This window comes from Mustela putorius, unplaced genomic scaffold (assembly GCF_011764305.1).
Source record: "Mustela putorius furo isolate JIRA1106 unplaced genomic scaffold, ASM1176430v1.1 tig00000083_pilon_pilon_pilon, whole genome shotgun sequence".
Taxonomy (NCBI): domain Eukaryota; kingdom Metazoa; phylum Chordata; class Mammalia; order Carnivora; family Mustelidae; genus Mustela; species Mustela putorius.
In genome coordinates, this window is record NW_025421273.1 from 44917692 (window position 1) to 44944549 (window position 26858).

Genomic DNA, 26858 nt, shown 5'->3' on the forward strand with positions numbered 1-26858 from the left:
TTAGACTCTGTTTGTGGAAAATGCAAAAGCCAGATGTTTTAATTAACCACAGAAAACATAAGCTACAACTAAAATTTCATGAACACAGTGATCTGCCCTGTGGAAAACCACAGGAATGTTCTGGCAAGGCTCAGTCTGAATTCTTGGGACACAGAGGGCTAGAATCATTCCCCTTAGGAACTCGAACAGAAAATTAACTTGCTCAATATGTTTTAAAAAGTAAAATGAAACCCAGATTTAATCTCAATCAAATATAAAAACATTTCAGGACTTCAAAGGGCACCACCGAAAGACACATAAGGGAAGGTCATAAAGAATTCCAATGTGGTTCGGGATTTAGAATGCATTTTGGATGCAAAGCAAATGGTGTAACAGAAAATTTTATAGGCTAAATAATCCAAAAGGGGAAACTAATCATCTTTCATTTCCCAATGGAGAAAATGACATATTAAACCAATATTCAACAAGTAAATTATAAATATTATCAAATGCATCATATATTTGGGCAAAAGGAATTTCTTAACCATCCTCCTTCGTGCCAAAGCTGTGGCCTAGCCCACGCCAGCAACCATGCTTCAGCTTGAGGAATGAAGGCGTCTAAAAAAACAGTGTTAAAATAACTTCTGCTCACTGATAATACCGCTAGCAATTCTGGTACAGAAAGCCAAAGTGAGGAAACCTTAGAAAAGCAATCAGTGAACTATTAAAACAAATAAATTAAGAAGTCCTCATTCGTTCATTATACTCTTCAATATGACAACATCTATATATGCAAACTATTGAAAGTCTGTTCAAGAGGGAAGAGGACAAATGCTATTTTCAGATACTAGGACTACAATTCTATTTCTGTAAGGCAAAACAGACCCTGTCACAAGAGTGCCAAGCATAATATTACATTAATCTCCACCTTCTCTTGAAAGCTCGGGCCCAAAAATCATCTCCAAAGGAGCACAGTTAAGTTATATATGTATGGTATGATCCCAATTTTGTTCTACAAACTAAGTATATAATTAAAGACACAAAAGTACGATGAAAGAACTATTTCTGGGTCATGGAATTAGAAGCTTATTTGTCTTTCCTTCTTGGTGTTTTCCAAATTTTCCACAACTCCTATGTATCATTTACAGAACCAGAATCTTTTTCAGTAAGATTTTTATTAAACATGATGGGGACACAAATCAGCAACTGGTGCCCCTCTTATATTAGCCTGATCTGTGGGTTTCTTCTCACTTGAACAATAAGAGCTAATAAATTAAGAAGTCTTCATTTATCTGAGCTCAATAATTCCTAATTTAGAAGTTCAAAACCCAAGTGTCCAAATAACATTTCCAGGGCCGAAGAACACTAGTTTCCTAGAAGTAAGAAACGTGTGTTTGTTTACTGCAAACTTGCCACAAAGAGACAAGAAAACCATAGGTATTTTTCTCCTTTAACTGATTGCATCCAAACCTTTCTATCACTGGCCATACTCTATTAATTTTTGCTTAATTAAAAAGAGCGCCTCCTGGTGTTACTTACTGTCGCACAGGAGCCCAACCGTCGTGAACACTTGACCCCTCCATTTTTGACACTCTCGGCATCCCAGAAAACACAAACCACAGTGGTGGAATCGTAACACTAGAGGACGTGGCAAGCCATCATTCCTAGAACCCCAAAACTCCCTCAGATTACAAATGAAGACCCCGGATGCCGTAAGAGTCTCAATGGCTTTCCTGAGGCCACGCAGCCGGGACGAGAGGATCAGGGATCAAAGCCCAGATCACCTGCCTTCACTCTGACCCAGTCCTCTTCCCACGGCAACGTGGCTCAGCAGGCACACTTCGAAATACAAGTTGGTAGGAAACACGCACACGTTAAATTCATACCAGCAAAACCAGAAGAACAAGACAGACATTTGTTCCACCAAAAATGAAATGCATGCAGGGGAAAAAAATAAAAAATAAAAAAAAACAAAGACTCAAGTGCAGGCTAAAAAAGATGTGGTGGCTGCGCCCGGAGCACGCTCGATCAGAGAAACAATGGTCGCACTGTGCTCAGGCAGCAGGTGTCCTGACCAGAAACTGCCGATCACACTGAAAGCTTGCCCTGTGGACAACAGCGCATCCCCACAGCTCAAAGCAGGACAAAAGGTTTTCAACAAGATAACGCAATCCTTGCCCTGAGCCCACCTGCAAGAGGTAAGAAGGATGGGTGCTCACCCCACCCGTTGGAAACAAGTGATGGATGGCCTTGGGTCACAGCCTCTTCTCCTCCAAATGACCCAAATCATAGTGGGAAGACATGAGTGGTTTCAAAAATTAACTAAGTAAGAGTTGCTGAGAAAAAACGCAACAAAATCCTAATACTTCCTGTCTTCTGTCTGATACAAACCTCAGAGGGGAGCAAGATTCCCCTCTTTTCTCTGAAGTTATTTGAAACGCTGCTCACCGCTACACCTTTCTTAACAGCCACCTGCAGTATCCCTGCCGCCCCAATCAGAAACCCGAGAGTCGCACACGATGTGGATAGTCTGAAAAGCCAGGGGAGAGAAGAGGACGGATGTCAAACGCTCCCTGGAAAACCTGCATGGAGCGCCCTGCCCGAGAGCCTGTCCTACTGTGCAGCCGGACAACAAAGGCATGGGCTGTGAGGCTGCTAATAAAAAAAAAAGCCCCGTCGAGGGAGAATGTGATCTCGCTTTGTAAGAGCCAGAACAAACACGACAGCTCGTCTCGCCTCATTTGAGAAGCCAGGCACCCGGAGAAAAAAGAAAATGCAGGGTTTTGTTTTGGTTTGTTTTTTTGTTTTTTCATCCACGCAAAACTGCTCCTCGAGTCCCTACCGTCCATTCCCATGGCTGGATCCTGGAGGAAACACAATACTGGCAATTTATTTATTCCCCTCGATGTCTCTGTTCTAATATTCAAGGTCAATGTCCACAGCGGGCAAAGGGAATTAGATTCATGTTACCGTGTCGCAGTGAAATCAAAGCTTTGGGATATTGTTTGAGTAACTCTCTAAAGTTATTTGTAAGGTAATGATGGTTACGTTCAGATGCAGTGGTCTGAGAGGATCAAATCTCACCCACTAATCCAATCGGACAGAATCTTGCTGGAGCTACCAAATGATCTTTCCCAACAGAGAAGAAACATAAATTAGGATTAGATCAGATTTCATAGATTTTGAAATTCTTTCTTGGAACCTCGGCTGCGTGTTACTCCGTCTTTAGCTTCAGTAGAACGCCTTTGGCAAAATGTGCACCCAGATGTTTGCCACAATTTGAGACTCTTCAGTGTTTGGCTGGTGTTGTATTTTTTCTATTCTAATATCACCGGGAAGGTTTCTCCTTCTTGAGCTCGAGTCCAGAAATACCAGCCAAGCCAATTCAACACTTCAGAAATTTCTATCTCAAAATGACCCGCAGGACCAGGCAAAAATACACTGGAGAACATTCCTCTCACCACCTTGGAAATTTTATTTTAAAGACTGATTGATTTGAGAGAAAGAGAGAGAGGAATAGAGGGAGAGAGACAAGCAGAACCCGCACTGAGCTCAGAGCTCGAAGCGAGGCTTGATCCCACGACCCTGAGATCACGACCCGAGCCAAAACCAAGAGTCAGGTGGCTTAAGTGACTAAGCCACCCAGGCTCTCCTGAAAATTTGACTTTAAAAATGTAGATTCACAGTATTAATCAATTTACACCTTAAAATGTTTGGGAGAAAAGAAGATTGCATTAAAATTTTTTGTTTGGTTGGTTTTTCCCCCCAAAAAGAATGTATAACAGGCACCTATCACAGGCAAGTTAGAAAGATCTATTATGAATAATCCAACAGGCACCCAACAAAACTTGTCACTGATGGGGAGGCCATTAGGTAATTTGGAAAGGTTTCATATGGTAACTTCCCCTCTCATGCTCTCAAGGACATAGGGTTTCCACTCCGAGAGCAAAGAGTGGGAATTTACGCTTATTAAGGTTTTAAAGGCTGTTCTGGAAAGAACAGGGGATGAAGAAATGAGCAGATTAAGAGCTTGTAGTCCTAGCTCTGCTACTTAGGACTTGTGGATTTGTGGAATAACTAATTTATTCTCTTTAACCTTTGTTTCCTCATTTGTGAAACTGGGGTGGTACTCTCAGCCAAGTCCCCGGGATTGCCAACTGATAAAAACAAAGAAGAAAACATTATAGAAATTTAACACTATACGTTCATTCAACAAATATTTACTAAGAAACGGCAATGCTGCCAGATAAGGCACTGAGGACCCAACCATGGAGAGGAGACCCAGTCCCTTCCTGCAAGGACTTTAAAATGAAGATTTTACTTACTTGAGAGAGAAAGAAAGCAGGGGGTAGAAATAGAGGGAGAAGGACAAGCAGACTCAAGCTGAGCTTGGAGCCCAACTGGGGGCTCGATCCCAGGACACTGAGATCGTGACCCGAGTCGCAGGCAGAGCTTAACCGACTGAGCCACCCGGCCAGCGCCCCACTTTACACGGTTCTTGAGGAAGTTTCGCAGCACAAAGTGGTAGATGTCATTTTTAGTCTGGGTTATCCAATTGGTTTTGTTTTTTTTTAATTTTTTATTTATTTATTTGACAGAGAGAGACACAGCGAGAGAGGGAATACAAGCATGGGGAGTAGGAGAGAGAGAAGCAGGCTCCCTGCTGAACAGAGAGCCTGATGTGGGGCTCGATCCCAGGACCCTGGGAGCATGACCTGAGCCGAAGGCAGTCGCTTAACCCACTGAGTCACCCAGGAGCCCTGTGCTGTCTAATCGTTGTTAGTCCATTCCTTTATATACTTTTCTTGAGCACTTACTATGTGCCAGGCACTATCTAAGTGCTGGGAATTAAAGCACTGACCAAAATTTCCACCCTGATAAAGCTGACATTTCAGTCATTCCTCATTCGTATGAAATGTAAAATCTATGAACTACATAGAGGAAGCAGCCAGGCTGTTTCTGCAGCAACCCCTCGATTCCTTCCACCAAAAGACCTCCACACCAAAGTTAAAAGGAATATTCTAGTTGATCTAGATACAGTAAACATTTTCCTTCTTAATTTCCAGACATTTTACAATATTCCAAATAATCTACTGCCATTATATGAACTACTTGGTGTGCTCTACTTGGTGTGAGGGACTACAATCTGTGTGCGTTGGCCTGGAGTAATGCACTCTCTCCACACTGTCCCTGTCCTCCCCCCGCCCACCCCCCACCCCAGGAAAAAGAACACTCGCTGGAATCCATCCAGTAACAACCCTGGTTTTAACAAGGGGAATATCAGTTTTTTTAGAAGCATTTCCTGGAGCAGTCATTTTTTTTAAAGAATAAAAGAAGTGGAATTATTTATTTTAGAAACGAAACTGAAGTTCAATTTTAACATGCCAAATGTCTGCCTTAGCAAAGTTTCTTTTTTAAATCTGTTTCATTACAAAAATAAATAAAAAGGGCCTGAGAACTAGGCTGTCCAGGACACTGTCAACCCAACTGTCTAAAAATTCGGTAGGGGACAGAGCAGAAGGGGACGATGAGAGAGGGGAAGACAAGTAAGAAGGGAGGCCATCAAGACCCACACATGGACCTGGATTTATAACCTGAAAGCTCACGTAACCGACAAGCAGCAAGAGCCAATGTTCAAAATAAGGTTTAGCAAAGAAAAAAAGCAAATATCCAAATATAAATGACCAAAATGATACACAACTTCAGGGGAAGGCTTCTGAAACCTGGAGTTCTTACCAAAAATATGAAGTCCAAAGCCCAAGTACCCTGACATACATACCAGGTCTGGGGGAGTGTCTGGGAAATCTTTGTTTTTTTTTAATCTGTCCCTACATGATGGTAGAGGCAGAGCCATGATTGGGAACCACTGGTTTTACTCTATTGCCTTATAGAAAAAAAGTATGGATTACTTCTTTTTTTAAAGATTTTATTTATTTATTGTACAGAGAGAGAGAAAGAGAATGTGCACATGGCGGGGAGGGGCAGAAGGAGAAGAGAATCTTAAGCAAATGCCACCGTGAGCACGGAGACCAATGCAGGGCTCGATCCCAGGATGCCAAGATCATGACCTGAGCTGAAATCAAGAGTCTGGTGCTTAACCTACTGCACTACCAGGCATCCCTGAAATACTTTTATCATAATAATGGGTAACTGTCTTGTGAAGAGCTTTCCATGAATCATCACATTCATCCTGAAGTGGGAACTATTATTATATGCCTATTTTTAAACAGGGAAATTTGAGGCATAAAGAAGTCCAAGGGACTTGACTAATTTACCTGGCTTTAAAATCAAAGACCTGGGATTGTTCACTCAGATCAGCCCCATATTTTCTTAGCATCTGGTGAATGCCAGCAAGCCAAGTCTCTTTTCTGCTCTGTAGTCTCAGGATGGCCTATGGCTACCACATCTGTAACGTAACATAGGCATTACAGTTTTTCACACAAAGCTTAAAACCCAAAATTCAGTCAAATTCTGCATTTAAGATACTGTTCTGGAAATCAGGTATGAAGTATGATCTGTTTAGAGCATTGGGAGGTATCTGGTCAGGTCTGCAGAGTTATCTTAATGACCTTCCAACTGGAGATTAGTAAAGGGCACACTTCTGATCTTAGGAGACGGATGCTCCTTCATCAACACGAGATTTACCTAGAAAGAAGCTGGACACAACAAAGTCCAGCTCATTAGGAATTACTGCCAAGGCCTTCACACAACACCTTCTCACAACTTCAAGATTTTGTTTGCGTTACTGCATCTGCCCAGACTGCCCTGCCCTCCCACTCAGAGGTGCCAAGCGTTCGTCCTCTGAAACCCAGCCCTGATACGACCTCCTTCTGGAAGTCTCCTTGGATGCCCTGGCAGAAATAATTATTAATGCCTTGGTGATTGTCAATGCTTCCCCTATCACACAGAGCAGGCTGACACTTACTTCAGGAATACATTAAGTCTTATCTTGTCAGGGTCTTTGAACATCTCACCTCCGCACCCTTATTCTCAGGTGGCCCCAAGTCTTCCCGGTTCTTCCTCACCTCTCTCAAGGCTCTTCCTCAGGCTCCTCCTGAGGCTCCCTTTTGCATGACCACTAGAATACCAACGATGTTCACGAAGGCTTCATTCTGATTCTCCTCAGACTTCATACATATCTTTTGGTGACTTCAACCACATTGCCAGGCCCAGCTACAGGGTACTCTGATGACTCCCATATACCCACGCAGTCATTCATCAAACACTCATTGAGATGTACGGTAGGTCAAGTACACACCATGCTTTGTCTCCAGGCCAGACCCTTCCCTTGACTGCTCTATGCCCAACCTACATGAATCACCACTCCTGGACACCCAGGCCATTAATATTCTAACCCATTGGCCACCAGCCTAAGAGGCACATTTCTTCACATGTTCACATAGGTAATATTGAGATGTGTCTTCTAAAAAGGGCATCTTGAAAAATTCTGGCAATAGGGGTAGATGCCTGACTAGCTCAGTCCGTGGAGCATGCAACTCTTGATCTCAGGGTGGTTAAGTTTAAGCCCCACCATGGGTGTTAGAGATTGCTTAAAAATAAACTCTTAAAAAATAGTCGGGCAATGTTTTCCTTAAAATTTTTTACACATAGTATAATGGTGGCTCTTACAAACAATGGCATCTTAAAATGAACAGCAAAGATTATCTTAATGTATTTCCCTTCCATTGTTCTACAACAGTGCTGTTCACCAGAATTTTCTTCAATGATGGAATTGTTACTCAATACAATAGTAGCCTCTAGCCACATGTGCACTGAAATGCGGCTAGTATGACTGAGGACACTTTTCATTTTTTATTTTTAAATTTAAAAAAATTCAAAAAACTTTAATTTTAATTTTAATCTATATGTTTATCAATTTATCACTCCTTTTTGCATCTCAGCTCTTTCTCCTAGAACCACTTTCTTCTTCCTGAAGTTTTAGAAGCTTCTTAATAAAGGTCTGCTGTGACAAGTTTTAGGTTTTTGGAAAGTCTATTCTGCCTTTTTCTTGAATGGCAGTTTTGCTGATATACAATCAGGAGTATTTTCTTTTATGTTGAGAAGTCAGTGTATTATTCCCTTGGTGAACAATCAGCCTTTTCTTTTTGGGTATTCTTAAGATCATCTTTATTATTTTGGTGTATTTAAGTATTCCTATACGTAGACATGGATTTCTTTTTATTTATCCTAATTAGGTTATGTTGTACTTCCCTTATCTGTCCATTAATTACTTGAGTTTAAGGAACACTGGTCATTTATGTCCTTCATAAACCCTCTCTGGATGTTATACACCAGATCTTCAAATTACCAAATTATTTCTAATTACCAAATTATTATTTCAACAGTTACAATTTTTTCCTTAGGTGGTGTTTTTGTTTGTTTATATTTTTCCAAATTTCCCTGGTCAATTTTCTTTTCAGTAACAACAAAAACACCTAGATTTATACTGCTTTTATATACACTCTTCCCCCTCCTCCCCCCATTTTATTGAGATATAATTGACATATAACACTGTTATCAGTTTAAGGTGTTTAAGGTACAACATAATGATTCGATATTTATATATATTGCAAAATGATTACTAAAGTAAGTTTTATTAACATCGATCACCTCACAGAACTACCAATTTTTTTCTTCTGATAACTATTTTTTTTAATATTTCATTTATTTGGGGGGGCACACATGAAAGAGAAGGGGAGGGGCTGAGGGAGAAGCAAACTCCCCGCTGAGCAGGGAGCCAGATGTGGGGCTTGATTCCAGGACTCTGGGATCATGACCTAAACACCTAAGGCAGAAGGCAGACACTGAACCGATTGAGCCACCCAGGTAACTCCTCAATGAGAACTTCTAAGATCTATTCTCTTAGCAACCTTCAAATATAAAAAAACAGTATTGTGAACTCTAGTCACCATGCTATGTATCATATCCCAGAATTTATTTATAACTAGAAGTCTGTACCTTGACCACCTTCCCCATTTCCCCCACCCCTCTCCTCTAGCAATCACCAATCTGTTCTCTGTTTCTATGAATTTGGGGTTTTTTAGTTCCACATATAAGAGAGAACATACAATATTTGTCTTTCTCTGATTTCTTTCACTTAACATAAAGCCCTCATGGCCCATACAAGAGGTCACAAATGGCAACATTTCCTTCTTTTTATGGCTACATAATATCCCTGGTTAATTTTTATCTCATGATTTGTGATTAACTATTATATTTCTTAAAACATTTCCAACATTATTATTTTATATTCTATATCATAATTTTAATATCTAAAGTTATCAGGGTTCTTTTTTTTTTTTAAGATTCTGTTTATTATTTATTTGACAGACAGAGATCACAAGTAGGCAGAGAGGCAGGCAGAGAGAGAGAGGAGGAAGCAGGCTCCCTGCTGAGCAGAGAGCCCGATGCGGGGCTCGATCCTAGGACCCTGGGATCATGACCTGAGCCGAAAGCAGAGGCTTTAACCCACTGAGCCACCCAGGTGCCCCTAAAGTTATCAGGGTTCTAAATGTATTGGTATTTTTGTTTATTTCTGGTGACTCTCACTCTTGGTGGTTTGTTTTCTAGAAGAACTAGAGATGTTTTATTCTGAACTCATGTTTGGTTGATCTGAGGAGAATCCTAAGGTCCAAAGAAGGGATGCCTTCCTCCAGAAAGGAACTGCATTTGCTTCTGCCAAAAGCCAATAGGCACAACCTACCCCAGTCACCTTAGGTTTTTTCCTAGGTCCTGGTGGAATGCAGGCTGCTCCACCTTGCCACACACCAAAGGCTTAGTCTCCAACCACAGTTGTGATAACAGCATTTGCCTCTGTGGCCACCTATCTTTTGTGGTTGTTTATACACAAAGCCCTCAGCTTGGGTTGAATTTTCCCTTTGGTGGTTGATCTAATTGAGGTAGGAGATTTTGGAAATGTCTTAGCTTCTGGGAGCCCATAAGTATATTAAAAAAATACTTTAATCCAGATAACAATGGGGAAGTGTGCTAGAGTATGCAAAACTACTATACTGCTGGAAACCTAAGTCCCCTACTACTGATCTTCCCTCTAAACCTACTTTTTGTCCTTTGTTCTACATTTTGCTCAATGGCACCATTCACGCTCATCCAAATCTGAAACCCAATATGGCAGGTACCAATGACCCCTCTTTTCCCTCCACTGTCCCATGCACAAATAGTTACCAAGCTCCAAATCTTGCATGATCAAAAATGAGCTTGCATTTTATCTTTCTGATTGGCATGGCACCTAGTAGTATAATTTTAATCATCAAACGACAAGTAAAAAAATAAATGAAACTAAATTAAAACCCAAATCACACATTCCTGCCAAAAGATGGTGCTTTATGTGAAGGAAGCTTCGAACACAGGGAAGCGGAAGGAGAACTGAGTTTCATACAGATCCCAAAAGAACTAGAACTTTGGCATCAGAACCATAGTCACATTTCCAAGGGGAGGTTTAATTTTAGTCAAACAAAATTATCTGTCACAATAAATTAATGTTAATTTGCATTTTACTGGCTTTGTAGTTGTGCTTAAATTTACTCTATAAAATTGTCATTGTTTTATAGTTATGTAAGAGCTGAAGCGTAAGGAGTTTATACCTACTTTTATGTTCGAGTCTATTTCAACTACTTCATAATAAGAATATTTATGTCAGTACTGGGGATTTGTGAGAAATTTTTTCCTGTAAATAAAGAGGTCCATAAATTATTGAAATTTAAGGACTGCTGGTCTTTATATTCTTGACACCTTTGATAGTCGTCATTCTCTCCATAAATGAATACAGAAAAATGGAATACAACAGCACAATCAAGACATCATTTACTAAACTCCAATTTCTCCCCAATTCTCCAGCTGTTGGAATTAGCTTCAAACGAATGAATCTTTTAAGGCAGGAGGCTTTGTTTCTTTCCTCTAATAGTGGCAGTTTTTAGGATTTAAGACAAACGCTCTCCCCAGGTTCTACAATCACCCGCTTCTACTGAAATCCATAAAATGGCACAAATGTACTGGCAACAGCAAATGAAATGTGTCAAACAAACGACGGTCCTCGCCTTAAGGAAGTCCATTTCCTGATTACGGTTCAATGACCGGGAATTTAGGTGAGTACAGCATTGTTGTTCTGAATGAGTACAAGAAATTCCCAATCATTTCTTTTTCACTTCAGTACTCTTATTCTGTATGGGCTGATGGGCTCTAGTTCCCTCAACCTTCATGTATTTCATTTTTAAAAGTCCCTCCCACCAAGATAAAACTTTCTCTTCAACAGACTGGCCTATGTGTCAACATCTTCTATTTCTCCTCCTACAGGGTCCGACTCCATCAGAACCAGAAGGGAAGTCACGGCATACCCAGGCCATCTGTTACCGGATAGAGAACGCTGGGGCCCAGAATGTTGAAAAGGCTCTGATGGGCACAGCCCAGGATCTGGTTGGACCCAGTCTCGCCCACCCAGTCCAACTCTGTAACTCCTCTGACTCATTTGAAACCACAAGTAGCTTGAACTAGGACTTCAATTTTATGACTTTGGTCATCATTAAACTTTTGTTGTTTTTAACAATCCAAAGAATTGGGCCGTTTGCTAATAATAGTTACTTGAGGATATCCACGGTATATGAAGAAACAACTTGAGTTTCAGGAAAAGAAAGTTTCTCAAATTCTGAAACCTCATTCCAGGAGTCTTTTTGGAAGTGTTTTGTTTTTTTTAAATGTTTTCATCTTTGTTTTTTAATCAGAGCACATTTACTCTAGGAGAAAATGAGATTGCCTAATTATTCAAAGAGAGAAATAGAACATTTTACTGAGAATTTTAAAACAACACCGTGACTACATGTAACTCTAATTCAGTAGCTCTCACATTCAGATCTAGGTCGGGGCACAAGAATATGCATTTTTTAACTGAATTATAGTTAACACACAATGTTACCTTAGTTTCATGTGTACAACGCAGTGATTGGAGAGCTCTGTACTCCATGCTCTGCTCACCACGAATGTGGCTACCATCTGTCACCACACAACATTCTTACAACAACACTGACTGTATTCCCTAAGCTATGCCTTTTATTCCTGTGACTTATTCATTCCATAACTGGAAGCCTATATTTCCCACCCCTTCACCATTTTGCCCATTCTCCCACCGCCCCCTCCCCTCTGGGAACCTTCTGTTTGTTCTTTGTATTTTGGAGTCTGCTTCTGCTTTTTGTTTGTTTATTCATTTGTTTTGATTTTTAGATTCCACATACAAGTGAAATCATATGGTATTTGTCTTTCTCTGACTTAATCCACTTAGCCTAGCACCTCCTAGGTTCATCCATGGTGTTGCTAGAATATACATTTTCTTTGAAGAATTTATTTATTTATTTGGGGGTGAGGGGCAGAGGGAGGGGGGAGAGAGAGAGTCTTAAGCGGACTCCACACTGAACGCAGAGCCCTGCTCAAGGCTGTCTCACAACACTAAGATCACAACCTGAGCCAAAATCGAGAGACAGTCGCTCACCTGACAGCAAGACTATACATTTTTAACAAGCACGAGTGATGATAATGCTGGTGGTCTGCAGGCCATTTGACGGGAAACGTGGATCTATACAATTTAAGTTAATTTCAGTATTGTTACCTTATCAAGAAAGAAAGGCAAGGAAATGAAAGAGGAGAGAGTAGTAGAGTAAGAGAAAACCCGAAAGACACGGTACGCACACACACACAGACAGACGTGGAAAAGTGGCTTTCATGGAATAACATTCCTAAACTCTGACCTAATAAATTATGCTGAGAGCCACTGCAGAGAATTTTTAAAAACAACTCAGAGCAGAAATGGTGTTCTCACCCAACAAACAGGTGAAATCAAAGGCCAGTATGGCGTTTAGCAGATTGCAAGGCCCTCGCGAAATATTTAATTAAGAAGCAATGCTGGCTCTAGCTGGAAGTCTCTTTAACCACAAAGTGAAATCATAATTAATAGGATCACATCTTATTTTCCCCCTGTGTCTGTTTCCTCAGGGCATCTATAATGTCTGAATTGAAAATGGAATGTTAAGTATTATAATAACATTTGTTGGAAAGCTCATCCTAATATTTGTAGTTCATAAGTGGATGGATATACCTTTATTCTTTTCAAATTTTTTCAAAGAAATCTGAACTTTTTTAAAGATTTTATTTATTGAACAGAGAGAGAGAACACAAGCAGGCAGAGAGGCAGGCAGAGAGAGACGGGAACGTAGGGGTCCGACCCCAGGACCCTGGGCTCATAACCTCAGCCAAAGGCAGAGGTTCAATCCACTGAGCCACCCAAGCGCCCCGAAATCTGAACTTTTAAAATTACATATGTTATCCATTTTTAACCAAATAATCCTGGCAAGCAAAACCTTCTGGGGAAAGGATAGTTGGGAAAAAAGAAGGTGGGGGAACAGTTAATTAACTAACAATTAATTAACAGTTAATTAACAGTTAATATCCCCTTCAATTAATTGAAGGGAAAGAAATCAAGAGTAAAGAAGTCAGGATTTAAATGTGGCTAAAAATGCAAGTTGCTACTTCAAGGTGCAGATATTATATATTTTTTAATTTAATTTAATTTTTTGTTTTTTTAATTAACATGTAGTACACTATTTGTTTCAGGGGTACAGGTCTGTGATTCATCAGTCTTACACAATTCACAGTGCTCACCATAGCACATACCCTCCCCAATTCATTTTTAACTGATTTTATATCATTTTTTAACTGGGGGAAGCCCAACAGACTTGTTTAAAAGAAGATGATCAGAGCTCCTGAGTATCCAGGGGACAGGGTCCCCCGAGCTCCACACACCCACCACCAGCCCAGCTCACTCACTCACTCATTCATTCAATCATTCATTCAGTCCTTTTTACTTCCTTTACTTCAGGACAACATTTAACCATGTTTATTTTATTTCTTACAGTCAAAAGAAAACCCTGATGTTAAACCAAGAAAGAAAACTTTTATTTACAAACTAATGTCTACTGTGAGGCTGAATGTACCGTCTTCTTTCACAGACGTGGGGGTGAAGCATTGCAGAAAGTTCACAGGCTTGGGACCCTGGGAGAAACGGGTTCAAATCCTGACTGCCTCAGTTAGCTGTGTGACCCTGAGACTCATCATCTAACTTTCGGAGTTCGTTTCCTCCTCCATAAAATGGGAACTGTACCCTCTACCTTCTGGGTGGAGTGAGAATCGGGGACAAGGTGGGTGTCCTAAGGGATCTAGCCCAGTGCCCGGCACACAGCAAGTGACTGGCTGACTGTTACTTCACAGGCATCCCTTGTACAAGGGCCCCACAATTTTTTGTCTGGGCAGGTGAGTCTAAAGCAAGTCTTCTGCAGGCGATTTGTACCCTGCTCCCGGCTGCGAAGATGCTCCCACATGAACCCACTCCTCAAACGACCGTTCAACACCAGGCCCTGGGGAACTGGGTTTTCTTGTCTCGCAAGGACAGAGGAAAGGAAAGTCACTGTCCACAGGCTCTCGCAAAGGGACCTTCAATAAGCAATTATTCTATTGTTTTTGCTACCGTAAAAGAAGCCAAAGAAGTGACTTCCAGATTGTCACTCGTAGAACAAGCTGATCCCAAACACTTGACTAAGAAGGGAGATGGTGGAGGGTGTAGACAGGAGAGGCGGGGCTGTCAGTGGGCTCTACCCACCGCGCCCACAGCACCTCTGATGCAGGATTCCTCCAGAAATCGGGACCCCGCCAGGACATGCCAAGAAACAAGTCGGTGAAGAAGCTATGGGTTCTAACCAAACTTTACCAGCCCTTGGGTAACAGTTGCATGTTCCAAAGCCCTCTTCCACGGCAGTCCTATCTGTGATTGAGGGAGAGGAAGAACATGAGGGACAAGGCCACTGACTCCAGAGCCACGCTGCCTGGGTTCAATACCGGGCTCTATCCCAGCCTAGCTGTGTCACTTTGGCCAAGTCATGCCAAAGGGGCATAAGGACAGCCCTAACTCACAGGGCTGCAGCAAGAACGGAATGGGTTAACGCATGTAAAGCACCTGCCTTAGCTATTGTCATTACTATGAAAGCACTACCCCCTCCCCCATGACCAAGGCCAAGAGTACACTCTCTTCTCAGAAAAGGACGGCAGTGTTTCTTCAGAAAGCTACACCCAACTCAAGTTCTCTAAATTGAATTGTATTTTAGATACATTCGAAAGTCATTCTGGTTTGCCTACAGCAGTGGCTCTAAGCCAGGGTGGCAACCGGAGCACCTGGAAAGCTCGTCCAGAAGGTGTGTGTCCGGGCAGCGGGTCTGGTTTGGAGCCCAGAACGTGTATTCTGATAAAGCAATGTCGCTAGAATGCCCACCTGGCGGTGAGAAACGTTGGCTGAAAGCAAGTTCCAACTCTCCAAACCCAGCCTTTCTTGGCAGAGGGGTGGGGGAGTGGTTTTAGGGGGGTTCCAAGGGTAGTACTGCCTACCGAAATGTCCCTGGAACCCACTGGCTGCCGTTCGAAATTTCTTTAGCCAGAGTTTCCCATTGCATGATCAGAAATATATTTTCAGCTAGAAAAGGGACCAACGTGGGTTAAGCATCTATAGCATGGCCGGCCTTAATGTATGGTCCCTTCCTCAAGATCACCTTGTGGCCCTCACTGTACAAAGAAAGAAATCAAGGAGCGGGGAGCTTCTATAGCAGAGCCGAGTTTCAAGCCTGAGTGGGTCAGACCGCTACACCACCACGCCAGCCGGCCTATCAGCTGCACTCGGGAAGCCTGGACACGGTTCTAAATCAAGGACAATGAAATGGGACTGGAGAAGGAGCTTCAGGTACATCCCAACACACACGCCCCCCACCCCACCCCACCTCTTGTCAGGTCCTACTGAACCAGGAATAAGATGAACTTAAAAGATCAAGGAAGGATCTGGATCCTGGCCTCTTCTTCCAGGAGAAGATTTTAAGGCAAATCTCAAATTTACCAAGTCTTAAAGCTACGTAGGTACAACTGAAAGGTGTTCACTTTAAATCTCTTTTTCCTTCATAGGCAAAAGCAAAGAAATAGAGGAATCACGGGAAATGGATAAAAATGGGGGACATCGTCCCATATACCTCAAAAAAGCTACCATGAAGCTCAAATAGGATCACAATATCCACATAACATGAGCTAGAACTTACTGAACTTAACCAATGCTGAGAATACATCACCTTCCAACAATCCCTAGAGATTCCCATTTTTCAGATGAGAAAACTGAAGTAGGAGGAGGTTAAAAAAAAAAAAAATTATCCAAACAGTTGGTTTGTAAAAGGAAATTAAAACCCAGGCTAAAAATCAAGCCTTTTCAACTCTTGAGTCTAGTACATTATTTTGTCTATAAGATCACTATGCAATCTGTCAAGTCTTATAAAGATATTACTTTCCGCCTTATTAGGGAATTTGCATGAGCCACCAAGTGCCTCGAAGCTGCAGAAAAAGCAGAGGGAGCAGATAATCTATAAATTGGAATCTCACCCCTGGAGTAAACAAGAGAAGTTTATAAACCTATTTTCAGCTTAATGAATAGAAAATAAATAGAAGCATCCACAGAAAATGAAGGCAATCAAGAAATAACACTGAGAAAAACAACAGGCCTAAGGAGAAACAATGCTATTTACTGGGAAACATTAAGGATGAGAAACAGGAAAGTGATTCAGACAACTCTAAGCCTAAGATTCAGGGCCCAAGGCAAACTAGTTGTAAGGAAGAGGGGTGGGGGGGAGGCAGGACAGGCAGGAGACGAGGCTCACAGGTGCTGCCTTCCTGGACAGGAAGGACAAGGGCAGAAGTCACCAAGCCACAGAAAGGAAATGACGGGAGACCTGCTGCCTAAGTGATTAGTCAGAGTATGAGGAACACCACATTTCCTTCCATTTCCCCTCCCTGCGAATGCTACAGAATTACCAGCCATTCCTTCTCAACAGACGGGATAATTTTTCTTAATACCAGATAGAGCACACAGAGAATTCTTCTCTCCACACTGCATCCCAGTCAGCAATGAGGAGGCCAAAGGAGACTTCGGGAAGCTGCACATGGCCGCAGAAAGAACCAGCAGTCCGAAGACGGGATTCCAAATGCCGTCCCACCAATGCCCTGGACTAAGCCACCTCAGGCAAACCCCTCGGCAACCACGACATCAGCATGCAAGTGAACAGTAGACCAGGTGATCTCCAAGAGGCAAATTCCGGTCACTAACTCCCTTCCCAGATTTCCTTGGTGTCCCTCTTGCCTGCCACGGACTATGGTGGGCTCTCCAATGTGCTTCTAACCTGAAGAGAGGGAGAGAGGAAGGAAGAAACTGAAAATGACAAATGCGTTTGAGCTTCAAAAAGTCTGTAAGAACTGGTAATCCAAAATACAAACAAGATTAAAGGACCTGGTAAAAAATGATATCTACCATTTATTGAGCCATTACTATGTGCCAGGTATGTACTGGCTGATTTAATCCTCATCACAACCCTCTAAGGCAAGCAGGTAAAGTAACCAGTCCAGGTGACAAAGCCTGTAGTTAAGCTGGGATTTGAACCTGGCCTCCAGAGCCTGAGGTCTTCATCACTAGGCACACAGAAATAACTCAGGAGTAAGAAAACCCAGCTAATTATACAACATCTCTTTGCTCTGTGGCTGAAATCCTCTCAACTGTATTACAGAATGCTGTATTACAGAGTTACAACCTGCATTACAGAATGCTGCCAGTTTCCCGAGGGGAAAGCAGGTGACTGGTTTGGAACCAGGACCTGACAAACACACAGCTTGAGTGAAACCAAGCTCTTCATGGACATTACTCCTTGATTCTAGAATCTTTCTCCCAGCGAGCACATCCACAAAATTTCTTTCAAAGTGTAGCATTTCAGGTCCACTGGCATTCCAGCCACTGACAAGGAGGATACCATCCATAAACCCATTTACTTGGGAGAGTCTGTGGAACCCAGAAATGTTAAATAGGCGACTCCAGGTCATTCAGGTCACTGGAGGACCAGGGCTAGAATCTGAGCGTCCCAGATCCCAGTTTCATGTTCTTTCAACTCTTTGAAACCAAGACCCATGTCTTAGCCCTTATTGAATTCTATACCATTTATCAAAGAAACTTTCAAACACATAAAAAAGTAGAAAGTGTCAACTATACTTCAATTAAAAAAAAAAAGAAAAAGCTTAAAATATCAACAACACATCGATTTAAAAACATTTTTTAACTTAAAAGTGGAAAGAATGAATGAATCTCCACACAGCCAACCACCAGCTTCAACAATTACCAACTCAGAACCAGTCTTGTTTTACCTCCATACCCACCTCCATCCCAACCCCTCCACCACCACACCCAACACCAGGCTGTTTGGAGGCAAATCCCAGACCTCACAGCCTTTCACCGCAGATATTTCAGTACGGACCTCTTAAAAATAAGGATATTTTAAAGCATAAACACATTAACTTTATCACACCTATCAAAATGAATCATAATTTCTTAACATCAGTTATCCAATCAATCAGTGCTCACATTTCCCGAGTTATCCTGTATCCTTTACAGTTTGTTCGAATCAGAATCCATATAAAGTCTACACATTGCAACTGAGTGATGCATTTCTTAATCTCTAGGTCCTCTACCCATCTCTATCTGTTTCCTAACAATGTAGTCACTGAAGAAACCAGGCCAATTGCCCTCTAGGGTCTCCCACAGTCTGGATTTTGCAGAGTTTTCTTTTGATCTCCCCACAGTGCTCTGCCCTGTACCGGACATAAAGGGAAATATGCTTGGACTCACCCATGTGTGCTCCCTCTCTGTCCCTCTCTTTTCCTCCCTCCTTCCTTCTGTTTTAAAAGAATAAATTCCACTTAATTGTTGATTCAATCCAACAACTACCTTTGGAATGTCAATAGGGCAAAGCTGATGGCATACCAAGGAGAATAAGCCATGATCCTTATCTCGGGGAAGACACACAATCCAACAAGAGTGATAAACGTCAGCTAAGAACTACCTGAGAAGGCTCCAAAAGAATTTCAAGGATGAGGTGGGACCTAACCTAGACTTTAAAAAATTCTGATTTGGGCCCATACAAAGCAAAGGGCAACAGGACATAGAGGTAGTTCGGGCAACATTAGCAAGGTGGGAATGTCTCTGACATATTTTAAATTCACAGCAGTGCTGGCGGGGAAAACATCTCATGGGAAAAGAGTTTGGTAATAAAAGATCCTGGATATATGCTGGGGGTCCGAGAATCATCAAGTATGTTTGAATAGCAGAGGAGCATTCCACCTGCATTACAGAACACTAGCAACAGCACTGAGAATGTATTAAAGGTGGGGAATTCAGTCTGGATTTCAATAATCCAGTTAGCGGGGCCCCGAACAGGGCTAATGGTGATGACCAAAGAGAAAAGAATAGCGTGGTCTGTCAACTGAACACGGCGGGGGGGGGACTGAAGGCAGAAAGAGCAGAAGATAAGAAAAGCTGATCTGCAGCTTTGAGAGAAAGGAAAGGATTTTATTGAAGAAAAAATACTATTTCTCCAGTACGTCAAGTAACATACTTTCATAGCCAGGGACTAAAAGCCACATCAAATATAAAACATTCTGTAATGTTTCGGCAACAAGGCTTGCAGGAGGAAGAAAATTCATGGTAAAGAAAAGATAAGTCCTAAAGGGTTTTATATTTATTTAGGGATAAAATGTAAGCACGCGTTTAAGTCGCAAATTCAATCTCTGATTCACAACCATATTGGATGTGCACACAAATTATAATCAGTAGTCTAGAGCTCAAAATTGCTAACACAGTGACACAGGGCACAAGGGAAGGCTCCTGTGTTTGAGAGAAGATCTCAAGACACATAATTTCCTTTTATCTAATTAAGAGGATACAATAGTTTCTGTTTGTACCAGACAGCATAAACCCAATTAAGTTCTTAATAGATACTTTCTTTGATGATAAATCCCTTTAAAAAGACAAAACAATAAAAACCAAAAACCTGGGAACAATATCAACCTCTCCTTAAATGTTAACCTTTAAAGAACTGAAACAACTATTTTATCCTCTGGATTCCAAATCCTGTATTACACTAGATTGAACATAAGCCTTACAAAGAATAAATCCTAGATGTTTTTAGAACCAGCAGGAAGCTATGACTTAGAAGTTGATTCTTTTCACATAGAAATATTCCTAAGTGATCCCTAAAGACATGACAATTTTTTTTAGAGGACTAGCTGACATCTGGGTGTTTAAGTACATACCAGGGTTAACAGACTTCATTTTCATTCTTAAGTCTTATTTTACAAAGGATTTTAAGTGGGTGTATTTTCCCTTTCTGCAGAAAGTTTCACCATCCGAGCCATAAGCTGTCTCCCTTGAACCTCTAATGCTTCCCTCCACAAAAATATCAATTGTTTAATATTTTATTTGATCGTTTGATAAGTCTGCAACATACCCGTGCAGAGGAAGGAAGTCTGAGATTTCAAATCCAAGGAACTCTAACTGTGCGACTATTAGCCATTCAATGTGTAAGTCGCTTATCTGTTTTCTCACTTGTACACTAGGGTCATTCCCTCAGGAATGCCATGAGAACCAACTCTCCTCCAGTCCTCCAACACTAGCTGGATGTCCTTCGTTCAATCTGAATTTGACGTGAACAACCCGGAGGTAGCATCAGACTCCACCGGTTTAAGAGCTCAGTCCTACAAGACCGTACTCATTTGAGATGCCAGTTACAAGCACCGGGTCCCCAGGTTACCTCCTTGTTTGGCTATACATATGGGGGTTCCCGCAACTTCCACCCCTCAGGTTTACCAGAACAGCTCACAGAAGTCCGGAAAACACTTTATTTATGTCTCATGGTTTATCATAAAGTATAAAATTCAGGACCAGACAAACGGAAGAGCTGCCCAGGGCCAGGCAGAGCTCCCATGCTATCTCCAGACACATCACCTGTCCAATACCTTGATGCATTCGCCAACCCAGAAGCTCTCTAGACACAGGCCTTTAGGGGTTTTTAGGAAGCAAGACTAATTAGATCATTGGCCAATGGGGACTGAACTCAGTCTCCAGGTCCTCACCTCTGTCCTGGAATCCAGGGTGGGGCTGAATGTCCCAACCTGAATTGGGGCTGAATGTCCCTCGTGGACCTCTAACCACGACTGGGTCATTCTGGTGACGAACCCCCAGCCTGAAACTATCTAACAGAGCTGTCACCCACTATCCGGAAGTCAGCTCATAAACATACAAAAGACATTCATCACTCGGGAGATTCCGACGGTTTTTAGGAGCTTTGTGCCAGTAACCCAAGGCAAAGACCAAATATCTATTTTTTTTCTCTGCCACAGATTAGATGAAAAATGTAAATCACAATACAAGTGGTGATTACTCATGTTTTTATTAACATAAAGCAGCCAGTATTGCAGTACCTCCCCAGGACTGTAGGGGCAGACATTTGGTTAAATGAGACCGCCCCCCCATCCCTATATTCCTACAGTCCTTCTAATGCTTAGTGGCTCAAGAACAAACAAAAAATATAAACAATATTTTGTTTTATGGCACTCCCCTGATCACAGCAAAGTGTTTGGAGTTGGTTCAAATAGTATGAGGCACAAGACTTCTGAGCAACAGTTGAGAAAACTCTTTCCCTAGATGTGAACAAAGATACACATCATTCTGGAAGCTACTGGCAGCCATTTTGTCACCCTGAGGCGAACCACAAAAAAAGGGGGCAGAAGAGGCCAGTACCAAATCAGAGCTTCTCAATAGCCTGAAATGGTCTATAAAAAGGTCAGGACAGAAACTGAGAATATGCCTGTGTAGAAACACTTCTAGAAATAAGAATAAATTTATATATTTTGAATTTAATAATTAAAATCTAGGGTTTTTACATGTCTTCTATGTTTTCATTTTTCTAGTAATTCATTTGTGTTTTATTAAAGTATTGGGCTATATTGGTTTAGAAACTTTTTTTAAGTTCCTTTTTTCAAATAGCTTGAGAAGCACTACGTGGTCTGAGGAGAAGTGGACCACAGCCCTGATCAGACCATACCTAAAACTGATGTTTAACCTCCACTTTTCAGTAATGTGAGTCAATAGATATCCTTTGTTGCTTAAACCTGTTTGGGTTGAATTTTCTACCATTTACAATCAAAATCATTCTACCTGATACTGGAAACTAACTATCAGCCCAAAGTAAAGTGAGAAAAAGAACAAAGATGGAAGTAAGATACAGGGCAGACAAAGGTATTGAGAATTCTAATCATTACATAAAACCCTACATGAAACCGAAGAAGAAAATATCCATTCAAAGATGTATAATCAGATGAAGGCTCTTCTCATCCCTGCAAGTAAACAGCCACCTTGATGGATTTCCTTCCCTCAAACAATAAACCCGTGCAAACATGTCACTATTTCACTCATTTCACCGACTGCCAATTTTGAGCCACATGAATTATCTTCAAGCAAATGTCACACACAGTGGGTAGCGATTTCATTTTCCTGAACTATTGTCAAAGCTTTGCATACTGAAGCTTCCAAAAAGGAGAATTGGAAAAATGACAATTTAGAGGTGGGAAAGAAACACGAGTTACTTCAAAACCACAGCCGGCGAAACACTGGAATCTTTCTTTTAATATGCCTCTATCTAACATTTTGCAAACTGCAATCATTTCAACTGCTGGCTTTCACTGTATTTATGCTGAAATTTAGCTGATTTATTTTTATAGTATTTTACCAGGATGAAAAGCCAAAAATGAATAGAGAGGGGGGAAAACGGGAAATAGTACTGTAAGTTTGATTTTTTTTTTAAAGGAAAGATGAAAAACCATAAATTGGAGAAATCAAGAAAGAATAAAGAATAAACTTTAAGAAAAATGTTGGGTTAGTTTTATTACTGTTTTGTTAATCAGAAATAAGGTAAAGTTACTCTGAGCTTAAGACCATGTATAACAGGTGTATAAATAGGTAGTGGTGTGCGTGTTGCGGGGTGGGGGTGGCCAAGATAGCAGTTCAAGGCCAGGAAATGCCCAAACCCCTTAACGAGATGGTACAACCTGTACTGTGTGAAGCAGTTAGGAAGGGTAAAGCCATAGCCAAATTTCCCTAACTGTGAGGTCCAGGGACATTTTCCCAGGAGTCTGAGATTCAGAAACTTGCTATTTTCTTTTTCTATTTTAATGATGAATTTTTAAATTAATACACAATATAAGCATATCGTAGGCCTTCCAGATGCCAACCTTCTCACAGCCAAGTAATCTCGTTCCTACGCTTGCATTTACAAAGCACACTGATCACTTAAAATGACAGCATTTAACTCCAGTGTTTCTCAAGCTGTGGTGCCCCACACATGGTCTCAGAGGTCAACGTCATCTCAAGTTTAAGAAACCTGAGCCTAGTTAACTGCATCATATCCATTTGAAAGGAAGAACAAGTAAATAGCCTTATGATTAAAAACAGAGAAGAGGGGCGCCTGGGTGGCTCAGTGGGTTAAGCCGCTGCCTTCGGCTCAGGTCATGATCTCAGGGTCCTGGGATCGAGTCCCGCATCGGGCTCTCTGCTCAGCGGGGAGCCCGCTTCCCTCTCTCTCTCTCTCTCTCTCTGCCTGCCTCTCCATCTACTTGTGATTTCTGTCAAATAAATAAATAAATAAATCTTTTAAAAAAAAAAAAAACAAAAAACAGAGAAGACTGCCCAAAAGCATACAACACCACTTCCATGATACTCCGAGCAAAAATGCATAATCGTTATTCAGCCCTGAGAAAAACCACCTCCCCAAACCCAGGGACATTTTACAAAATATTCAAGGGACAGTTTACAAAATAACTGAGGGACATTTTACAAAATAACCAGCGAATACTCTTCATCAGTGACAAAGTTATGAAAGGCAAATAAAGGTTAAGACTGTTTCATATCAGTGAGTGTGAAAATTAATAAAAGGAAGTTTCATCTAAAACAGAGTTGGGTGGGGAGCCTGGGCGGCTCAGTCAGTTAAGCACAGGACTCTTGGTTTCAGCTCAAGTCATGATCTCATGAGTCGTGGGATCGAGCCCCACATGGGGCTCCATGGGCAGCAGGGAGTATTGAAGATTCTCTCCCTCTCATCCTCTCCCCACTGGCTCACTCTCCCCCACCCCACCAAAATGAATAAATAAATCTTTTAAAAATAAATAATAAAAAATAAATAAATAAAAGGGAGTTGGGGGGAGACCAGCAGGGGGGAGCTCTTTCAGCCCCCACATTGGTTGTCAATGGCGGACTCATCAAGAAGAGACATACCTTACCATTCAATACACCTTACCTAGTACTTTATTATCCCAACAGAAGGAAGAAAGATTCTTCTCCCCTGGCAACAACCCAGCCAATAAGAAGCCACCATACATCCAGCTCCCAGTTTACTCCAATGGACTTTCTGTTTATAACAGTCCTTCCCAACCCCCTCCTTTCCTCTATAAAAAAGCATTTCTCTTCTTTGTTCTCTGGATTTGCCTCTGGTTTTGCCAGTGCTCCCTTGTCCCTGAGTGCAATCTCTGGTATTCCCAAATAAACCCATTTTTGCTGATAAAATAACCGTTAGTTTTATCATGAAGATTAACAGGTTAAGGCACTATGACAACTCAGCATAACATGTAATCCTGGATTGACTCCTAGACCAGAAAAAGAACATGAATGGGATGTTCACTGGCAAAATTTGAACAAGGTCTCCAGATAATAGTATTAAATCAGTATTTGCTTCCCAGTTTTGGTCAATGTACAGTGATTACGTAAGATAATAGCATTTAGAAAATCTGGGAGAAGAATGTAAGGAAATTCTTTGCACTCCTTTTGCCGCTTTATTGAAAACCTGAAATGACTTCAAAATAAAAGGTTAAAATCAGTAAAAATTTTAATATAGACAGACAAAAAGGAAACCCAAACAGCAAGAATCCTGTACAACGTCTATTGATGTCGGTAGACTAGTGTCTAGTCCCCCTCTACTGACCCAGCTCTCCTGGAGATCTAACCAACTTGTTACTTCACCTTCTCGTCTGGCCTCTCACACAGGTTTCCCTCCAGCACTCATGTCTAGCCCCAGCTCCAGCCTTCACTCTGACATTGACCATCATGTATTTTACATTACCTGAACCTCTTATGATTTGAGTTACCAAGATTTGGACTGGCAAGAACCCAAACCAAACCCCCCATGCCCAATCATCCAATCACGGGTGCACTGAGAGGAGAACTGATTTCTCCAATTATCAAAGTTGAGAGTCAGACCCAGGACTATGGTGGTAAAGAGCTATTTGCCCAACAGGCCTTGCCCAAGAGCAGTCCTGCAAGCCTGTAACACCCAGACTGTTAGTGTTCCACAGGTTCTTGCAAACTTAACAGGCAGCTCCATCGAAAGGAATGTTCTCTAGGTACAGTCACCTTGTAAAGCAGGGAAAGGTGTCAACAGCAAACTTTGAATCCTGCAAAGCAAACAGGATCGTGGAGGGCAATATAGCCAAAGGTCAAGAGCCAAACTCATGCGCAGCTCGCAAAGGTTTAATGGAAGGAGTTGAGCAACGTCGTTATAAGGCTCCATGAGGAGCAGTGATCACAAGTGACCCAGAATGATTCTTATAAAACATGTATCTATCCATGTCTTTCCCCAACCTAAAGCCCTTAAATAGTTTGCTACTGCATATAAAATAAAGATCCAAATCCTCATGGTGGCCCGGTGTTCTGGCCTCTGCCTACTGGTCCAGCGTCTGAGCAGTGTCCCTCTCTCCCTGACACACTACAGTCCCTGGGTCGGCCTTGATCATCACTCCAAAGACTTAGTGCAAACTGTACTCTTTGTCTGGACTGCCCTCCCACCTTCCCCCGCCCCCCAAACAACACATACACACCAGCTTAGCAAACGTACGCCCATCAATATTTGTTCAGGTTTCTGCTTAAACATCACTTATCCGGAAACACCTTCTCTGCCTGGGGACTAGATGAGCACCCTGTTTTACATTCCCATAGCACTCCATAATTTCTCTTCCTAGAACCCACCACCATTTCTTTGTATTTGTAAGGCTCTTCGTCTCCCCCATTAGACTGGAAACATCCAAGAGCCCAGGCATGAAGGCTGGTTTGCAAAACATCCCAATGCCTGGTACAGTACTTTGCACTTTAGACACTGGGGGTCTAAAGTGGAGGGATGATCCCACTCAAACCTATGGAGGATTAAATTAAATAAAACATGTCCAATGAACGGATACCATAAGCACTCAATAAGCGTGAGCCACTAACGTCATCATCAAAATGAGATCACTCTAAATATGCTTGAAATTACCACTGCTTTTCTTTCACCTCACTGGGGGGAGTGGAGTTTAGCAAAAGATGCCAAGTTGTCATTTTTTTCAATAATACTTTGCCACATCAGCTCATTTTAGGATACTGAAAACTTCTAATTACAAGGTATACCATCAAGAAAGTAAATATTTCTAAAATTAGCACACTACTTTTAAACTCTGAGATAAATCTATACTCATCAGTACATGTTCACTTCCCCCTGCAGCCTTCACTGTCACCTGCTCTTTCAAAATCCTGGTTGTTACCACCCCAAGGACAACTGCTCCCTTTTCAAATACCAAAGACTCTAGTAGTAACTTTCTTGAAAATGAGTTTCAGCTACGGCTAAAATTTCATTTGCTCCAGAAATGACAAAAAAATGCTTCTATCTCAACAATAACCTAATAAAGGCAGGATAAATCACAGCTATCCCAGGTAGTCCTTGTTCATAAGGGGATTTGAAGCCATTTAAACCACAATTTACTGGGGCACCTGGGTGGCTCAGTGGGTTAAGCCTCTGCCTTCGGCTCAGGTCATGATCTCAGGGCCCTGGGATTGAGCCCCACATCAGGCTCTCTGCTCAGCAGGCAGCCTCCTTCCCCCTACCTGCTGCTCTGCCTACTTGTGA

General features: G+C 41.7%; 1 protein-coding gene and 1 long non-coding RNA gene across 16 annotated transcripts in view; one reads left to right on the plus strand and one right to left on the minus strand.

Moving 5' to 3' along the window:
* The window catches only part of LOC106006987, a 35863-nt gene extending 24324 nt beyond the window's left edge, over nt 1–11539 (plus strand). For all 3 annotated transcript variants that reach the window (XR_006605776.1, XR_006605774.1, XR_006605775.1), the window contains 2 exons: nt 10939–11081; nt 11290–11539. This is a non-coding gene — a long non-coding RNA (uncharacterized LOC106006987). The remainder of the gene's footprint in view (nt 1–10938; nt 11082–11289) is intronic.
* APBB2 (amyloid beta precursor protein binding family B member 2) overlaps nt 1–26858 on the minus strand; it is a 368036-nt gene that overhangs the window by 298999 nt on the left and 42179 nt on the right. Inside the window, exon 1 of one of the 13 annotated variants that reach the window (XM_045076729.1) lies at nt 18728–18780. The exons of the other annotated variants lie outside the window; for them this stretch is intronic. The gene's annotated coding sequence lies outside the window, so the exon portion shown is untranslated. Of the gene's footprint in view, nt 1–18727; nt 18781–26858 lie in introns of those variants that run through there. 13 annotated transcript variants of the gene reach the window in all.